The sequence below is a fragment of the Chionomys nivalis genome, chromosome 8, assembly GCF_950005125.1.
Source record: "Chionomys nivalis chromosome 8, mChiNiv1.1, whole genome shotgun sequence".
In the NCBI taxonomy this organism is placed as follows: domain Eukaryota; kingdom Metazoa; phylum Chordata; class Mammalia; order Rodentia; family Cricetidae; genus Chionomys; species Chionomys nivalis.
In genome coordinates this window covers 88859947-88870635 of record NC_080093.1, presented here as the reverse complement: position 1 = coordinate 88870635, position 10689 = coordinate 88859947, and the positions used below count along the sequence as shown (strand labels likewise).

Sequence of the window (10689 nt, the reverse complement as noted above, 5' to 3'; positions counted from 1 at the left end):
CTGTAAGTCATAGCCCCAATGACCCCTGAAAATCTTTACTAATGTTTGTATGCTGAGGATGACCATATTTGTTTACCTTTCTCACCCAACTTATTTCTTTACACTCAGAAACAGCATCATTGGATCAATTCATTTCTGCAGAAACATAAGAGTATCTTCCCTCTCTCTTCTTCTGTGGTTCTACTTTGCCAGAAAGTTTGTAGATTTGAGACTGTTCATTGTGTCTCTACTTCAGGCTGACCTCTTTCACAAGAGATAGTGCCAGTAAGATGGCAATTTTATGTGTCAATGTGGTTCTCAGATGTTTGATCCAATACCAATGCAAGTAAGCATTGGATGATGGGGAAGCAATTAGCAACTACTACTCACAGACGATATATATTATCTTACAATGTGAACAGATTTATCTGATCACTTCAAAGCTTTAAGCATTAGCACCACTGAAAAAAAAGTCTGCTTCCAGCATGGCCTTGGACTCCCTCAAAGCTGCAACATCATCTCCTGCTGGTATATTCACATTCATCACCAGCACCATGGATTTTAAACTGATAAGTTAAGCAATTTCACAAGAAAAGTTCCCTTTCCTTCTGGTGTAGGAGGTCCTTCTGTCTTTGTGTTGCTTTCATTGGTTAATAAAGAAACTGCTTTGGGCCTGTTGAAAGGGTAGAACTTAGGTAGGCAGAAAAGACAGAACTGTATGCTGGGAGAAAGAAGAACTGAATGAGAGATGCTATGAACTCACTTCCAAAGATAGACGTGCTGAAACTTGGCTGGAAGGCCACAACCTTGTGGTGATATACAGAATAATGAAGATGGGTTATATTAATATGTAAGAGTTGGCCAATAAGGAGTTAGAGCTAATGGGCCAAGCAGTGATTTGATTAATTTATTTTCCATGTAGTTTTTTCAGGGCTAAGCTAGCTGGGTGGCCAGGACAAACAAGCCACCCGTCCCTGCAACATCCTTCTGTTTCTCCTTGTGTATGGGAACTTTATGAAGCAGTTATAAAAATCTGTCAAGAGAGATTGCATGCATGATTGTGTGTCTGTGTATACATCTATATACATACACATATGTGTATTTATATATGGGTTTAGACTTACTTTTCTGGGGAAGCCTCATATCACAGTCTACTAGATTTTGATTTCTATTCCTCAAACCCTAATTCAGTCTATGTATATCATTCACAGGATGAATTTAAATGTATTACATTTTTTTCTAAGCCTCTAAACTTTTGGATTGGGTAATACTTTGTTTTCTTGATTGTTATTTTGAAAATATTTGTATATTCTGTTTATTAATCCTCTGTCATATGTATTGTTAACAAAGTTTTCTTTTACTTTCTGGGCTTTCTTTGCACTTGACTGATTGTTTCATTTGCTGTGAAGAATTCTTTTTAGATTTATAAGATTCAACTTGTCAGTTGTTGGTGTTAATTTATAGAAAAATGGAGTCCTATTTGGAAAGTCAGTGACAAAGTCATATTCTTATCCCAGGCCTGTGATCTGACATAATTCTCATTTCAGCTTTGATAATGTCACATACATATATTTATCTTCAAAAGGTTAAGTTTATCTACTAAATTTTAGAGCTCTCCCATCAATGTACAAGATAAGAAATATATTGGAGTTCAAACATGAATGTATATGGTTCACAACGTGGCTTGCTATTGCTCAGTCAATTAACATGCTACTATTAAGAGTTAGTAAGATTAACATATACATATATTATGTGGATATAGAATAGTTAGAAGGAGAAATGGAACTAATATGAAGAAAAATAAATACATGAGAGAGGGTAATTGAGTTGAGTATGATCAGAGTAGATGAGATAACTGAATATAACTGCTATGAAACCTATGGTTTTATGCAGCAAATATAATCTGATAATTTGTAAACAAAATGAAAATATAATGCTGTATATTACTGAACACATTCAAAGCTGGTATATGTGTGTCAAGTCCTGTGTTCTCATAGCCAAAATATACATAAAAATAGGTTCCAACAAACTTTATTGACAGTAGTTATTGTTAATAAAGGAGCCTTATAAGGAGGTAATATGTTTCCTCTAATAGCAGACTCAAAAAGTTGTAATTTACTGGTCTTCTGCTCTCATTTAACAGGCTACTAGAATTCTGTATTTACCATTTACCTTGGTTTCAACTAACATAAGATCATAGCCTTGGAAATTAACTGCTTATACAGGAAAAATATTTGGGTAGCTAAAACTAGCTTAAGAGAGAAAAATTCTCATCTGGGCACCATGCTGGAGTCAAAAGCATGGTCTTCAGAAGACATTCCTTTTAACTCAACCAGATAGACACTAATGTAAATCAAACCCACAGGTTAGTATAGCTCCCAATGCTGTGTTCCTAGCTGCAGGGTACTTCACAGCCTCATCCCTTCTGAGACATAAGGTGCCTACTTACCAGATCCACCAGTTTCTTGTGACTCTGTGAAAATACATACTTGATATTATTGTTACAGCCTATGGAATTATTAACTTGTCTATAGCCTATATAAACTGAAAGCTTTATGGAGATCATACCTTACCCTTAGTCTTATATAGAAAGGAGTGGCAGGCTGCATTCCTGCTGCCTGGCTCCTGGCCACCTGGCTAGCTTATGCCCCGAAATAATTACACAGAAACCATATTCATTTAAACACTGCCTGGCCCATTAGTTTTAGCCTCTTATTGGCTAATTCTCACATCTTGCTTTAACCCATATTAGTAATCTGTGTAGCACCACGAGGAGGTGGCTTACCAGCAAAGATCTTAACCTGCATCCATCTTGGAGAGGCATGCTATGTCGTCTGCCTCACTGCCTTCTTCCTCCCAGCATTCTCTTCTGTCTACTCCACCTATCTAAGCTGTTGTCTTATCAAAGGCCAAGGCAGTCTCTTTATTTGACCAATGAAATTAACACAAAACAGAAGACTCTCCCCCATCATTTCCCCCTTTTCTGTTTAAACAAAAAGGAAGACTTTAATTTCAGTATAGCAAAATTACATATAAAAAAAACAGTTATCAAGCAAGAATTACAGTTACAATATTTATATCTACTTTATCTTTTATCATAACTAAGGAAAACTATAACTATCTATATATTCTTCAAATCCATCAAAAACTCCATATGGATATAATACTACTTAAGTAAACAAGAAATAAGCAACTTCCAAACTCTAGAAATGACAGAGACATCTCACTGTCTGGACAGTCACCCAAAGTTCCTCTGTAGTGTTGGGGCATCTATCTTCAGCCTTCAGGCCCATAGTATCCAGCAGACTCTTCCATGAAGCAGGAAATTTCAAAGACAGTTTAGTCACTTTTTTTCTGTATCTTGCAGGACGTCTCCCAGACTCTTTCATGAAGCAGGAACCCCAAAGGATTATCGCACCTTTAGGCAAGTTTAGTAGTCCTCTCTCTGCGGGTTCTCTGTGTTCAGTTTATGCAACAGTCCAGGCAAGAGCAATTTCTTATCCAAATGGTTAACAAACTCCATAAGTAGCCTCTTCAATGCCCATCTTCCTCTTGAAGTAGATTGGTGTTGCCAGGAGCAGACATGTCTCATTGTCATGAAAAACCCTAAGTTATTAAAACATTTTAAATGCCATATTCTGCAGTCTTTGAAAGATATGAAGAATGCCTATCTAACTGAAATGTCTCTATATATAATCTAACTAACATGACTACAAGCTTTACTATTATCGATGATTATCCGTTAGCAACCTATATTCCCTAATTATACATTACATTTTTAAATGAACTACACAATCACAATACCTTAGTCAAGATCAGAAATACATATACATATAAGAAAATTGACCTTAAAATCCATACCAATGCAAATTATTCATATCTATAGCATATCTTCCTTTAAATGTAAAAAAAATTATAAACAATATTTGGGAATATGGACATAGTTATTCCTCTCCAAACTTCTTCCTGCTGTACAGGGGCACTGTTAATCAGATCTTTTATGGTGTAACCTGTGTGCCAGGGTCATCTCAGTTGGCAGTTCAGCGAAGTAATTTTGTGAGGGTGTTCACAGCAACTTTTCAGGAGGACGTGGTCTATCATACCATATTGGGATAGAAGCAATCCACAGGGTCTCATCCTCTGTGAAAACAAAAGAAGACCCTCTCTCCAAAGCATCATACCCTTAGACCCAAATTCTGAAATCATAATACCCTTATGATATCCATTCTGGTTTATCTTGGAAGCCCATATAATGAAATGTCTCTCTATACTTAGCTCTTTCACAGTCAAAAATCTTAAAGAAAACACAATAAAATACATAATCCAGACCCTTTGTGATTTTTTTTAATTTTTATGTGGCTTATTTTTTTTATTTTTTATTTTTTATTTTATAACTATCTTTACCTTAATGTATGTCTAGATGCCGGCATTGGATCCTCTGGAACTCGAGTTACAGAGAGCTGTGAGCCACCATGTGAGTGCTGTGAATGGAACCCAGGTACTCTGGAAGAAGAGTCAGTGCTCTTAACCCCTGAGCCATCTCTCCAGGCAATATTTATTTGTTTATTTGTGTGAAGAGAATTGTGCAGAAGACATACCATATATGTCTTTGGCATATGTACATGTATGCCAAAGGATAGCATTCAATAGTTGGATATCTTCTCCCACCATGTGAGCTCCAGAAATCACACTCTTGCTGTCACATTTAGGAATGGTAGTGAGAACCTCTACCTGAAAAGTCATTTTCCCAAGTAAATTCTAATATTTTACATATTAACTTTAATGATGATTATGTTTTATTATAAATAAATGTGATAATTGCAGATTATTTATAACATATTTCTAGCATTTCTCATTAAACAATTTTGAAGGCCTAAATTCACACAATTGTATAAACAGTGAAAACTGTGAATAAGCATCTGTTATTGAAACAATTTTTGAATAATATATTAGATTTCAATGCTCTCCATGTATTTATTAAATAAATTGAATTTATAAATTCCTTCCTGTAATGTGTCCATCACAGCTGTGTTTTTCAAGCAGTCACAGTGTCCCATAGTTTTCTTCACACTGTAGTGACAGAGTGTATTTTATTAGGCTTAACAGATGACCCATCCTCTTCACCATCATCCTGTGCATCTACCTGGTGACCGTGTCTGGAAAGGTCAGCAACATCCTTCTCATCAGAATCTCCTCCCAGCTCCATCATCCCACATACTTTTTTTTTTATCAGTCACTTACTTTCTATTGACATAGGTGTCTCATCTCTCACATAGAATATGCTGTCAGCTTCCTGGTAGAGAGAAGTACAATATCCTATCTTGCATGTGGCATGCAGGTTGGTATATCTGATTTCTTTGGGTCAGTTGAATTCTTTATGTGGCTGCCATGGCTTATGATCATTTCATGGCAATCTGCAACTCACTGCTTTATTCTCCAAAATATCCACACAAATTTATAACCAGTTGGTTGTAGGATCTTATATAGGGGCTTTACTTGATGCTTACTTTGCCACTGTTTCCTTTTTCTTTTCTTTTCTTTTCTTTTCTTTTCTTTTCTTTTCTTTTCTTGTGAACCAAATAGAATCAATCTTTTTTTTTCTGTGATTTTGCTTCTTTGGGGGAACTCTCCAGTTCTGTTGCCAGTGTCCCTGAAGCTGTACCTCATTTGCTCTGACTCAGTTACTGTGATCACAGTGTTTGTCAGTGCTGTCTCCTATTCCTATATATTCATTACCATCCTCAAGATGCACTCCACTAAGGGTTACCATAAAACCTTCTCCACCTGCGCCTCTCACCTCATTGCAGTCACTCTCTTCTATGGACCATCATATTCATTTATATGATGCCCAAGTTCAGCTACTCCACTGATCAAAAAGGTGACGTCTTGTTCTGCATGGTGGGGATCTTCATGTCAAAACCCCTAATTTACCAGCCTCAGGAATACTGAGATTAAGGGTGCTCTGAAGACACAGCTTGTCAGGAAAAGATTTTCTTAACAGTAGTTGTAAAACTATGTAATAGTGGCTGTCACAGTGATCTCAGTTTTGGTTGTTAACCTTCTTGTTACTCCTTTCTCCCCCACCTTCTCTTTCCCCTAATTAAAAAAACCTTTTATTTTATTTGTATTTTTAAATGTATCTTTGAAAATCTTATACAATATATTTTGATAATCTTTCTCCCTCTCCCCAACTACTCTCAATCCTATATTTCCCTCTCCTACACATCCAACCCCATATATTTTTTGTCAATTAATACTTGTGCTGACTGTATACACTTAGTTGTATTGGAATCTACTGAACCATGGCTGGCCTACCAGCGGCCACTAACTGTTCATCATCTGGCAGATATTAGTTCATAATAACTCCTCAATTATGAATGGACTTTATAGACACATCTATTCCCCATGCTGATATTTTGTCTCTTTTGAGCTTGTACATACTGACACAGCTACCATGAGTTTACATCTATAACCATTCTGCTTGTGTCCTCAAAACTATGCTTTTTTTGTAGGCATCTACCAACTCTGGCCCTTGCAGTCTTTTACCCACTCTCTCTCAATGATTCTTGAGATTGGAAAGATGGAGATATGAATTAGTTGTTCCATTTGGAGCTGAGAATTTCAGCCTCCAATTCTCTACACATTGACAAGTTGTGTGTTAATCACCATCTTCTGCAAAAAGAACCTATGCTGATAAGGATTGGGAGAGATACTAATGTATAATGTACTAATGTATAATGTTAAATCATTCCAATGGAGTTTAATACCATTTGAAGTCAACAGGATAATAGTGGTAGGCTCTTCCATAGGGCCTACTACCTGTCCTCAATAGGATTTGTCTCTAATAGTAGTGATAACTATGGGTTTCATCTCATGGAGCTAGTCTTAGTTACAGTCAGTAAGTAGTTGCTTACTCTCATGACATCTGTGCCGCTATAGTACCAGTTGGCATGTCTTGCCACTTTGGTTAGCTTGTAGGGTTCACAAGACAAATTTCCTATACTACACATATGATATTTAAAATTATGGTCAAATTATGTCACACCTATTTTCAAATTTTAATTTATTCCATACTCTTTAGAATAGAATCCAGAATCTCTTCTATCTTCCATGAGTCTCTTCTTGGATTACCCTGACATGCTTTTTATTTCTTTAGATTATCAGGAGTTGTGAACTTGTTATTTTCCATTTGGAATCTTTTTTTCCCATTTTCGATACCTACAATACCTTCTCTATTTCCTGCTCAAATATCACTTGCCCAATGGGAATTTCATTGCTAGCTAATACCATCCATCCCACCACACCTAACTTTGCCACTGATAACAATTCTATTTATGCTTCTCTACCACATTCTAAATTTTAAAATGTTGATACTTTTTCTACTTTACTATTTACTAAAATACCAACTTCATCACAATTATTTTATTTGGTAGAATGCTTTTAGTGTATATTTGCTTTTATAATATAATAAACATTCAACATCTTGATAGAATGGATGCTTCAGTGATTATCCTGTGTCTACCAGTAAAGCAATTCCAATCTCTGACACAATATGCCAGAAAGTATTTTGGGTCATGAAGATAAAGACCACAGGTTTTTGGAGCCCTTTTCCTGACTTCTTTGTAACCTAGCCTCAATCATGTTGAGAGAGAGCAAGAAAACTTCACAGATATATAAATTAATTATTCTTTTTGGTCATTAACATAATTTCTCAATTATCCAAGTGCAGCTAGTACTAATGTAAAATTCAGAAAACTGAATGTAAAATTTAGTTGAACAACTTGACCTCAGAAATAAATAATTCAGTGTTTATGGGGAGGTTAATCTTTATGCTCAGGAATTTTTTATTTATATAACTAAAGTTCTAAGGTCTAAATTCTAAGGTCATTGACTTTTTATCAGTCTGGTTTAGTTCTATCCTAGGTCTCTGGGCTGTCCAGCCTCTAGACTGTAGCACTTTAGGCAGTGTCAGGGGTGGACTGCATCTCATGGTATGTGTCTCAAGCTCTATCAGTCATTGGTTGACCATTCCCATGACTTCTGGACAATCTCCTTTTTCTGATGTGGTTTCTTACACCTCCATTGCCCTAAGCTTGCTTTTTATCTAGTCATATTGTAACATTTTGTTTGTATACTCTATTTCTTTTGAAAAGGGCTTGAATACTGCTTAAGAAAAATACAACTCCCTTGCACATAGTGCTTTTTGTTATACCTTCTACATTTAAACTTAAGCAGAGCAGGGAAACTCATATCTTACTTAAGGGAGCCACCTAAGGGTTGGCAAGAGACTTAAACTTGGAGTGGCTACCAGGTGCCCAGGGCAATGTCCCCAGTTAGTTCCTTGGGCACCTGAGGATAGGGAACCTGAAATGAACCTATCCTATAGCCATACTGATGAATATCTTGCATATCGCCATAGAACCTTCATCTAGCAATGGATGGAGATAGAGACAGAGACCCACACTGGAGCACCGGACTGAGCTCCCAAGGTCCTAATGAGGAGCAGAAGGAGGGAGAACATGAACAAGGAAGTCAGGACCACAAGGGGTGCACCCACCCACTGAGACAGTGGGGCCGATCTATTGGGAGCTCACCAAGGCCAGCTGGACTCTAACTGAAAAAGCATGGGATAAAACCGGACTCTGAACATGGCGGACAATGAGAGCTGACGAGAGGCCAAGGGCAATGGCACGGGGTTTTGATCCTACTTCATGTTCTGGCTTTGTGGGAGCCTAGACAGTTTTGATGTTCACCTTCCTAGACCTGGATGGAGGGGGGAGGACCTTGGACTTTCCACAAGGCAGGGAACCCTGACTGCTCTTTGGACTGGAGAGGGAGGAGAAGAGGAGTGGAGGGAGGGGGAGAGGGGCGGGAGGAGGAGGAGGGAAATGGGAGGCGGGGAGGAAGCGGAAATTTTTTTTTTCAAAAAAAAATTCCTCTAGAAAAGGAAACACATGGGTTTATATGATTTTGTAATAACTTGGAGTCATATGAGTATTTGAGCATTTTGGTATCTGCACAATACCTGTTGCTTAATAAATGCTCAGTAAACAGTCAAGCTGAATTGAATTATCTCAAACAACACTAGGAGAACATGTACCTCAGTGAAATGAAAGATGCTTGTCTAAAGAGAGAAAGCCTATCATTCCTAGGTCACATACCTCTATTTGACTATAGCACTCTCCTCCATAGCTAAGAAGTGGAATTTCAGGCCAACTACCCAAAAGGGAAATACAGACTTTTGTACATTGCCTGATAGATCAAATGTGATATTTGAGCATCAATGTGTGTCAATTCTTTCCCTATATTTTCCATTTTCTTTATGTTTATTTTTTCACTTTAACTTTGTGTTTATCTATGTGTATGAATTCAGCTCATCAAACATGGTGGTAAGCACTTCTGCTCAGTGATCCATTTTCATGGCCTAATTTTATTTTCAGTGTTTCTGAATTTTAAATAAAGTATTAAACTATGAAAAATGAAACATGAAATTCCTATGCAGTACCTCATATCTTTCTGCATTTAATTTACCTTGTTTCCTTTCAGTCTTGCTTAGAATCTTTCATTGAGATGTACTGTAGGGTTTCACTCAGTAGTGAATTATAAATAATTTCCATTTGACTGGATACTTAAAAGTATCTCCAAGACCTAATATCTTTTACCTTATCACACTGAGGAATAATAGTTGGAATCTGAATCAGCCTTTCTGGTGCCATAATCAGTTGTTACAGCATTTAATTTGAAGTACCATATTATATTAAATTTGTCCCACTCTTTCCTAATAAACATCATACATCTACAAAATATAGTCCCTTCCACAAGAAAAAAGTATGCTGTATGGTCTGTGACAAATGTCCTTCTTTTGCCCGCAAGTTTTACTTTACAGTTATAGGCCCAAGAAAATATGACGGTTTAAAGATGTTTGATTAAACTTCAAGATCCAATTATCTAAACATAAAAATGAATTTATAATGGGAATAAGTCGAATTTTCCAAGATTTATACTTCCCCCAGTGTTAGTATAACATAGAATATCTCTGTACATGGTTTCTCTAAAAGACTGATGCAGTGTATCTTTGATCCAGTCCCTCACATCATTTTCAGTGTCCAGGTCACTGTACTGAATGTGGAGAGAGAGTATAAATACAGACGATGAAAGAATTAACAGCCTTGAATACACACTGATTGGATAAACTATTTGATCTCTTGCAGACCAGTTTCTCACTGATATTTCTCATCTGTGAATTAGGGGAAGATTTTAATGCCAGGTCAGCAGACTTATTGTAAAAATTAATTGTAGAAGTAGAGATTTTAGAAGCAGGTTCTCAATGTTAATCTAATAACTACTTATGTACCTAAGTGTGATAATCTAACTACCTTCTTAGATAAGTTATTTGTAAAATAAAACTAATGATGTCATTTCACTGCATTATTGTTTTTGTATGTAGAATAAATTTAGAGCAATATGGCACACAACAAAGGCAAACTGTTGTTTAGTACATGAATTTTGAAAAGGAAAATTTATTGACATCTGTAGGAATTCCGTACTTAATACAAAAAAATTTTAAAGACTTTAAGATAGCCTCTAAATGAACAAATATTAAAAGTGAGATTTAGAAAAAAAAACAAGATGTTAATTTAAATACCCTGTGTTTGATGCTGAGAGTAACATGTATAAATAAAATATTTATGTCTCTTCAATGAACAGACT

The 10689-nt window shown here is 36.4% G+C and overlaps 1 pseudogene; it reads left to right on the top strand.

Annotated features, from left to right (window-relative positions):
• The first annotated feature begins 5311 nt into the window (after positions 1–5311).
• LOC130879927 (olfactory receptor 494-like) lies at positions 5312–5977 on the top strand (annotated as a pseudogene).
• The last annotated feature ends 4712 nt before the right edge of the window (positions 5978–10689 follow it).